Source organism: Phoenix dactylifera, chromosome 1, assembly GCF_051530095.1.
Source record: "Phoenix dactylifera cultivar Ajwa chromosome 1, Ajwa_hap1_PhDact_Kaust_v1.1, whole genome shotgun sequence".
NCBI lineage: Eukaryota > Viridiplantae > Streptophyta > Magnoliopsida > Arecales > Arecaceae > Phoenix > Phoenix dactylifera.
This window is the reverse complement of record NC_143190.1, coordinates 11,946,145-11,956,058: the sequence shown is the minus strand read 5'-3', so window position 1 is coordinate 11,956,058 and position 9,914 is coordinate 11,946,145. Positions and strand designations below refer to the sequence as shown.

The 9,914-nt window shown below is 36.3% G+C and overlaps 1 pseudogene; it reads right to left on the bottom strand.

Moving 5' to 3' along the window:
• LOC103710205 (wall-associated receptor kinase-like 20 pseudogene) lies at positions 1–2,651 on the bottom strand (annotated as a pseudogene).
• Between the last annotated feature and the right edge of the window lie 7,263 nt (positions 2,652–9,914).

Genomic DNA, 9,914 nt, shown 5'->3' with positions numbered 1-9,914 from the left:
TAGATAAAAAGTCCTTCTCCCATCAGAGTTAGACTTTAGAGTCCATAGTCAAGTGGAGAGCTAACTCTTCGACTTTTCCTTGGTGCCATATGTCAGCCCATAATTGATAGATCGAATTTGAGCCACATCAACCCCCAAGCATCCATCCACTGGACTATGTAAATCCAAATGGGTTTCAACCTTTCCGCTATGAGAAACACTAGCTTTTTTTGAAAAGGAAGGGTGCACGCGTCCGGGTATTATATGGGAACATATCTTTAAAAGGATTCCAAGGTCTATTTCCTCTTATCAACTAAGGCATCTGATTCCCATCTTTAGTTTATCTCCGTGCAGCTGTATAAGAATCAACTGTAGCACACGACACGAACGTCTTATTCATAAGATGACCTTTCAAAGAGAATTAAATAGAGCTTTTCACATTAGCCATGTCTTATTTATAAGATGACCTTTCAAAGATAAATAACTGGAGTTCTCCCCCAAAAGAGAGAATTAATTGAAGTATCATACTACACTAGTACACCAATGACCTTGCCTTCTTCCTCACCACCGAGCTCTTCCTGATCAAGTGTCTCTATAATATACTGTAGTACTTCAGCAACTTCCTTCATGCCAGGTCTCTCCTCCTTCTTCTCCTTCAAACAAGCAATAGCAAGCTCCAAAAATAGCTCGGTGGTCTTCAGCTCCCCCACTTTAGCATCAGCACTGAACATTCTCTTGTCGATCACCTCCATCGCTGCACCATCCTTAGCCCGTTGCTTCACGTACTCCGCTAGGTTCACATCGTCGGGCTCCCTTGAGAAGTCGATGACCTTCTTTGATGTGAGCAGCTCCAGCAGCACAACTCCGAAGCTGTACACGTCGCTCTTGTCAGTGAGCTGGTAGTTCCGATAGTACTCAGGGTCGAGGTATCCTAACGTTCCTTGTGCGCATGTTGATACATGGCTCAGTCCAGGCTGAGCTAGCCTCGAGAGGCCAAAGTCAGAGACCTTGGCATTGAGCTCTTGGTCTAGTAGAATGTTGGTAGACTTGACATCCCTATGGTATATTGGAACGTGAGCTGAGGAATGCAAGTAAGCCAATGCCTCAGCTGTTTGGAGAGCTATCTTTAGCCTTGTCCTCCAGTCCAGGATGGCCTCACCGCTCATGTGCAGGTGTTTATAAAGGGTGCCATTGGGTATGTACTCATATATCATCAGAGGCTGTTGGGATTCAACACAGCAACCTAAGAGTCTCACAAGGTTTTTGTGGTTGACAAGAGAGAGTATCCCTACCTCATTAAGCACTTGTTGAGTGCTTTTAAGGTTGCCAACCTTCGCAGACTTGACTGCCACTAGGGTTCCGTCTTCTAGCACTCCCTTGTAAACCTCTCCAGACCCCCCACTCCCTAAGATCGTCTCCTTAGAAAAACCCTTAGTTGCCTTCCTCACCTCCTTCCACCCAAACATCCTAGCTGATCTCCCGCTAGCCTTGATCATGTTCTCTCTTTCTTTAACTCTCTTTGATCGGTTTGAGAATTTGCCATATTTTATTATCATGATGACAACGATTACTGCTGTCACAAGTAAAAACAAGCCTAACACTCCCATCGCTGTCTTAATAATAAGAATTTTGGTGAAAGAATGAGAGTGGCTCGCATTTCTTAAGCAAGCGGCAGCAGTACCATCCCAGTAGTAGCCCTTGTTGCAGAGGCAACGTCGAACTCTGCCACCATCTTGAGTTGCTGAGCAAGAGGAGGTTTGAGAGCAATCATTTTGGCTCCTGCAAGTCGGTTCGGGCGGAGAAGCCCACTGTATCTCCAAACCTTCTTCCCATTCACTCGGTGGCCTCCCAGGATCCAGATGGAGAACGCTCCTAAAAGCACGACAGCCGGAGATGTGGAGCCGGATCTTGTACGCTGAAGGCATTCCACCAGCAATGAAGGTGCAGCAAGGGCCAGGTCCACTTGCGCATTCGAGTTCGCTCCGCGGGTCGACTCGGCGCATGGCCTCGAGGTAGCGATGGCAAAGGCTGGTCGTGGTGCAATTGAGCGGCGAGATCAAGAGGCGTGGCGAGCAATTGAAGAGAAAGATGGTATTGGATGAGGTGACATTGAAAGGGAGAGATTGGTTAAGCCATAGACCTTCGCTCTTCGGCATGTCTTGTGTTATGCAAGTGCCCGGCAGCAGCGGCGATGGCTGCACCACCATGCGTCGAGCCAGGGACTGGATTCTGAGGACAAGGTAAGTGCTCCCATTGAGAGCACTGAAGTATAGTTCATGTTTGTAGGGATCACAGAGAAGGGAATAGTTGGGGTCTCCACAACTGGGGTTGGTACTCAGTGGGTAGGGGACTTCCATGGAGCCACATCTTGGGCAGGTCCTTTGAGATGATGAGAGAAGACTCAAGAATAGGAACGTCAAGAGAAGAGGAGATAGAATGGGGGTTGGCTTTAGGCCTCTTGACACCATTGCTGCAAGGAAGAGAGCAGTATGATGCAGTGAAGAAGAGGGTGGTGGTGATAAAAGATCGGGTGAAGGAGAATAAAGTAGAAGAGGTTAAAATGAGAAAAGGACCAGAGAATCAACACTGTCCTTTGGAGCGTCACGAGGGCCTATTCGGCTCTTCGTATTCATGTTATGTCCATGGATTTGGAATCCTTGGGCTCCATATGGCGTAGGAGACTGTTTAACTTTCCTATCAAAACTTAGCCATAGATTCATGCATGGATTAGCCTAAGATAATAAAAACGGAGAAAACTAGTTACAGGGACAAAATTTGATGATTTCTGGTCATTTACCCATGAGATATTCAAAGCAATATCTCCATCTCTGATGATAAATTCATGTATTATTCTGATGCATCTCTCTATTAACAAAATTTGTCCATAGTAGTTAATTAGTGCCTGCACAGAAGTGTAGCTTTTCTAGTTCACGTCCAAAAAAAAAAAAAAAATCGTGGATGGAGATTTTGTTTCAAATAATTTGTTAGCAACAGTCCGGTGACCTTCGATTAACGCTAGGCAAATATTTAGTGGAAAAATCATTTTCTGATGGAGTCATGCACAACTCAGTCCTCACCTCAATTAAAGGCATGGACGGGATGGACATGCATGGTGATTCGGGTCCACGAACATTCAAAAGCAATGCTACATTGGCCAGTATATATAGACTGGAGAAAAAGCAACCAAGTAGTGAAGGTAAAGGTACTGATCCTTGCAAAGTTGCAGCTGAGGAAAAGCAACTCCATGCATCCACTCGTGCTGCATAGAACAATTTTGTACCAGTATATTTGCTTAGTTATATCAAGCAATATAAGGAGTACTGGGCTTAATTAAGGGGGCAAAGATTGCACGGATGTGCAGTGACTATGTTAGTGGTGCTTTTCGAGTCCTACTACAACAGTGTTCTGTTGTTATCTTTTGTAATTTTAGGAAGTGGAACTCCATGATGATGGGGAACCTTCCTTTAGACAACTACATTTTGGGATAGAGAACCAAGCACTCTTTGCGAAGGTCACACGACTCTTCCTTCCAAGAAAAAGAAAGTACAGCATCTTCACATTTTGATATTGAATCAAGTTGTTTCCTTACCGTATTCCATATTCCCCCATCTAAATAAAATCTGATAAAATTGTGAGGATTTATATATTTAGTCTCACATCGGCCATGCACTAGATAGAAAACCTTTATAACATCTTCAGATTAGTCTTTTTGGATAAAACTTTGAGTTGTGACAAAAGTACTTTTCCTTGTTTCCGTCAAGAGATGGAAAAAATAAATACCGAATGCTTTTTTCAGCGGTTAAAGCCAAATGAAGCACCATTTGCAATTTTGATGTGGTTGATTCCAGCCGTGTAGGTGAACAATCAAATATTTGGTTTAAATCTTTCCTAGTAGTTCTTTTCTTCATATATGAGTAATATCTGTATAAATCCACCAAATTTCGCTAACATCTACGAGGATGGTACCATGCAAATTACACTGGAGTACGTGAAAGAACGTAGTTTAAAGATCTGGAGGACTTCATTACTGCATGTACTTGATTATCCCAACTCCCTATTTTTCCTTCTCTATCGTATGTCAATGTCAATGGGGGTATCACAAAAGAAAAGTTCATTCTTTTGAGTGTCAAGTAAATAAAACAGAATCTTAAACAGAGAGCACTGATTTATTAATTACTAAAAACATAGTATAAGTTCTAACTTGAGGATAGTCATATAATATGGAGCCTTTAAGCCAAACATCAGTTACCCATTGCTAATCTACTTCCTTTGCAGATCCTAGCCCTAATCAAAGAGAATTGTTATGTTTAGGAGCTAATAATATTAAAGATGCGGAATTGAAGAGCCAGACTGAAACTTATCTAAGTGTTCTCCTAATTAGATGCGAAACTGGATCGAATGGAGATCGCTCCGAATTTGAAGAGAGAGAGGAAGTCGCCATGAATTTTAGAAGAAGAAAGCAGAGGAGCGGGGAAGTTTTAGTTTCAAATTTGCCACTACATATTAGATATTTAGCTAAGCATCCTCTAGTAAAACTCCAATTACTTGCAAGTCCCTGCCACAAAACGCATGGCGACCTGCAAATGGTTCTGCAGCGACTGCAAATTAAGGACTTAAATAAATATTTTCCGGACTTCCATAAAGAAGTTATTTATTATTTCTTAAAAGTCCCAGCGTCACAAGATCCAGGTAGTAACAGCAGAATGCTTTCTTGGGTATATACAGAACCTTAATAAGCCGTTTGTATTTAAACAAAATTATGTGGACGTCCCTAAACAGAATTTTAATTGCTTAAGAAGCCTCATCTCATAAGATTTATTTATTTATTGATAATACAAACAAATCAAGCATGCCTAGTGCAAAAATATTCAATAAAATCAAAAAATAAAATGTTGTTCAATACAATTGGAACAGCTCAAAATGTCAAAATAGGAGCGGCTGGGAAACACCGAGTATTTAAATGTGTCGACGATAGAGTAATTGTGTAGTTTGTCTATGAATCATGTTAGAGATAGGTTTAAAATGGAAGAATGTTCTTATATAAAACTTTCTCATCACATGAAAACTTTTATATTACGAGAACTCATATCAAGACCACAGCCTCGGTAGGAGGTATGTTTTACAACTCATTTGTTTTTCAACTCCTAAAATTATGTCCGGGTTTTTTTGTATGTCAGGATGTAAATTGGAAACTTCTAACTTGATGATAAAATCACCAAGGACAATCACCGTTTTAAGATGTAGAAATTAGAACTAACCATTCACATCATATTGTCCTTCCATCCAATAATGAAATCCCAAAGTCTAGTATTGAATCTAAATATTAGTAAAAACCCCTTCTGTTTAACAACTAGCTCTTTGAAATGAATCCAGTAGAACCTTTTCCATCTTTCTTCTTAAGATATAGAGCATTAACGAATTACACCCAGAATTAATCTTACAAATATTTGCACAATTTTGGTATACAAATAGATATATTAATCATTAATAAATCTTATGTTAGATTTATCGATAGTTAATAAATATCAATCAAATATTATTAATAAGTAGTATTTATTAATTAATATATTAATATATTAAATATATTATTATTTATAAATATTATTAATCAATATATTAATATATCTATAGTATATTAATATAATTAACATTAATGATATTAATATTATATACATGAGGGTATTGCTAGTAATAAAAGATGTTTTTAGATTACAACCATTCGGTAATTCATCGTGAAAAAATAAATATCATCTTTCTGATGAAACTTATTTTATTTTTTGTTTCCAAAAAAGTAAACATCGATTCATAATTTATTTTATCATATTTCTCGTCTACTTTTAGTACCAAATTTTATAATTTAATCTGAAATTTATTTTTTTTATCAGATTACTTCCAACTAAATAAGCCCATAGGTTTTTTTTGTGTTGGAATGCTATGATGAGATTTGTTTCCGTCGCTTTCTTCTTTTTTTAGCAAGCTTGAACATAAACTTAAGAGTATTGAAGGAGTGCGAGAGGGGAAATCACGGGGCTGATATAATTTCATTAAAGTAGAAGCATTAATGAAGTAGGTAAAGGCAGGCAATGATAACCTAGGGTAGAGGGGAGCTGTTTCAAACGGAGATTCTAAACTAGGGGCAGCAATGATATAGATCGAAGGAGATAACGACGGCTGTTGTGCTAAAAATTGCTTTACCTTCTTCTCGTTAAGTGCTTGTGTTTAATTTTTTTTAATTACTATTAAGTACTTATATTACATGACCATTGATACAATATGCAAATCAGATAATTTTTTAAATACTATTAAAAAAATATTTTTTAAAAAATATTTATAACGACGTTTTAAAGTATTATTATAAAAAATATTAGTTATAAAAATATCAAGTTAATACATTTATGTGTTGCGAAAATCGATCTACGAGTTACTATAATATATATATTCACAATATGGATGATGAGAATTGTTTCTGTCGCTTTCTTTCCTTTTTTTTATAGCAAGTTTGAACATATGTTCTTGCCTTTAGTAAGAAGTGGGAGAGGGGAAATTACGGGGCTGATAAGTAATTTCATTAAAGTGGAAGCATTAATGAAATAGGTATAGGCAGGCAATGATGACCTAGGGTTGAGGGGAGTTGTTTCTAACGTAATCCTAAAGTAGGGGCGGCAATGATAATGATCTGAAGGAGATTGACGACGGCTCATTAATGGCAGAAGTGGTTGGACTGGTATACTGAATAAATAAATTCAAAATTCAAATTTAGTGGTATATTGGTTTAAAAAATAAGAGAAGTAGAAGCTGTAAATTTGCAACGCACACCTACAAGCAACTAAGTGACAATAAGCTCTTAATACAAAATCATCAAACTAGCCTAACGTTTCTAAATAAACAATCAACATGACGAGATGGACACTGTTTTAAAGCAGATATGAAAGAGCAATGCTTCGACGGCAGCCGGTCAGTGGATGGTATGACTAAAGGAGTTGGATTTGTGATCAAGGACCATCTTGGTAGGATGATTGCAGCAGGAGGACGGCGCATGCCAGAACTCACAGTGGTTGGGGCAGAGCAGCGGGCAGCTTGGAAGGGTATATCCTATGTGTGGCAGGTACTTGATGTGGAGTGGATATGCCTCGATGGAGACTCATCTGTGGTTATCGACTGGCTCCGAGGGGCGGATCGGTTTGGGGATGGTCACCCCCTCATTCGAGAGACTCATAGGATGGCTCAGTTGATGGGCGATGTTCAGATAGGACACGTGTTCAGAAAGACGAACAGAGTAGCAGACTGGGTCACCTCCTTTATTGTCCAACGTTCCGGAGATTTTCTTTAGACGTCCGCATCAGATGTCTCTTTTTCTTTGTATTTTTTACTTTTTCACGATTTGGTATATTGTACTCATGTTAGAGTTATATGAAATGAGTAGCCGCTTTTATCCAAAAAAAAATAATAATAATGCTTTCACAAGTGGAGGCAGAAATGTTTGTTAGAAAACTGAGACCTAGAGATACTGCAGAGGCTTTTATCACCTCTACGAGCTTGCTAATTATTTGATACTTGCATGCTCCTCTTTCTTCAAACTCCAGAGATAGGCAACAATGTACATAAAAAATGATAATGTATCTTTACTTGCATCATCCTTGTGGTTTTTTTTCTTGGAAGAAAAAAAATTTTCTGAATGAAACAAATGCCTGTCGCACTCCAAGTGATGCTAATGGGGCAGAGAACTTGGTAACCTAGCCCTAATTCAGGGTTGATGGGCCTACATGCTACTATTGAAGAGAGAACACGGAGCTAAGGGCCCAAAAAAAAACAAAAAGCAAAGAGCAAAAAACACAACATGTGGTTTGCAACTTGAAATAAATAAATTATAGTTTAAGAGTTTTTGAAAAATAAGTGTGTAAAAAAACAGCTATACTGATCAAATTTATTTGTGAAGGGCGTAAACTTAACGAGAAAGTGCATAAGCTATTTTTTGGTACAATGTAACCATTCAGGTCTGTTTTCTATTTTATAAACAAAAACAAATTTCATCCAAAATTATTTTAAAACTTATAATCAAATAAAGATTAGAATGCCTAAATACAATTATTTGCACAGGCATAACTCATTGAATTCTGCATAAAAAACCACTTAAAGCTTTATTCATGAATCCTAGTGTGAAACAAATATCTATCAGATATTTTATACACACACATATATATATTAGACATCCAATAAATACGTGTCGATTTGGAAATATATATTATTTGTAAATAAATAATCTAATTTTTCCAAAATTAACTATTCCATAAATTGTTTTTTATATAATTTTCTGTAAGAGAGGGAGAAAGAGAGAAGAGAGAAGATAAAATCACAAAATTGAGAATGGGAAAGCTTCTTCCGCTTAGATCGATAGATTGACCCTTCTTCTACTCTTCCTTTCAAACAAAAATCATATGGGACAGGCACTAGAGAAAGAAATATAAGATGAAATTCTTATTTTGCCATGTTTTTTTTAATACCTATCTTAAAGAAGAAATATAAAAGTCAAAGACTTTTCCAGTCCCACGATTAAAAAGAAAAGTGCGGCATTCTCTTTTCTTCTCGTTTTCAAAATGTAATTTTTACAAGTACATATTACATGACTAAATTATACACACTAAGCAAATGAATCATTTAGTAAGTTAATACAAATCTCTAAATAAATTGATACATAGTTTTTAGAATATGATGTTCATCAATATGTGGTACACAGTCAGATAATACCCACTTAGCAAATTAGATAAAGCTAGAAAATTATATAGTATGTACAGATATTGATGAACGTAATATTCTAGAAACTATATATCCATTTACTTAGAGGTATGTACTAGCTTGTTACATGATTAATTTGTTTGATGCGTATCATCTGGCTATATAATATATACTGATAAAAAGTATGTTCTAAAAGCTACGTACCAAAATATCTGGAGGTATGTATTGGATCACTATCGGATATATATGAAAAAAACTTGCAGCATATATCAAAAAGTCAATAAAAATGCATCATCCAGTCATGTAGCGTGCACTGGTGAATATGATATTTTGAAAACTATGCATCAATTTATTTGGAAATATGTATTGAGTTACTGAATGATTAATTTGCTAAGTATGTATTATTTGATCGTATTCTACATACCAATAAAAATTATATTATGAAGACTATATTAATTTACTTAAAGATGTAAGTCAATTTATTAAATAATTATTTTTTTGGTGTGTATTATTTGGCTATACTGTATGCTTGTAGAAAAATATATTTTGAAGATAAAGGGAAAAAAAAGTTAATGCTTCTTATATATTCATAGAATTGATAACTCTGTTAAGGAGAAAAAATTTTGAATTGTAAATTTTCTTTGACATTATAGTAAAATAGAAAATCCGTTCATATTTCTTTCTCGATGCCTGTCTGTAAGGGAGCGTTTGGTATGGGGTGATCGTCGTAAGATCAAGGATGATATGGGTGGAGGTAATAAGATCTTGCACCACTGTGATCCTACGTGGTAGTGATCCTAAATTATCTCCACTCCTCAAATCACCGCCCAATTCGGTAATGAGATACCCGTCCTTGAGGTCGGAAATCCAAGATCACCCCAGGACAGTGATCTTGAGTTGCAAGTTAAAGACAAAAATACTCCTCAATTTAGCAGAAAAATTAATATATCAATATACCATTAATATATTATGTCAATGTTATATATATATATATTATATAATATTATGTTGATATTATATATTATATTAATGATACATATTATATTATAATATATTATTAAACATATTATTATTGAAGGATAATTTTATATATTTATATAATGAAAATATTTAATATATTACTCCTATTTACCTTATTTTTTAATCAAAATAATTATTAGTATTAAAAAATCTATTAAGTATAAATAAAAATATTTATTCTA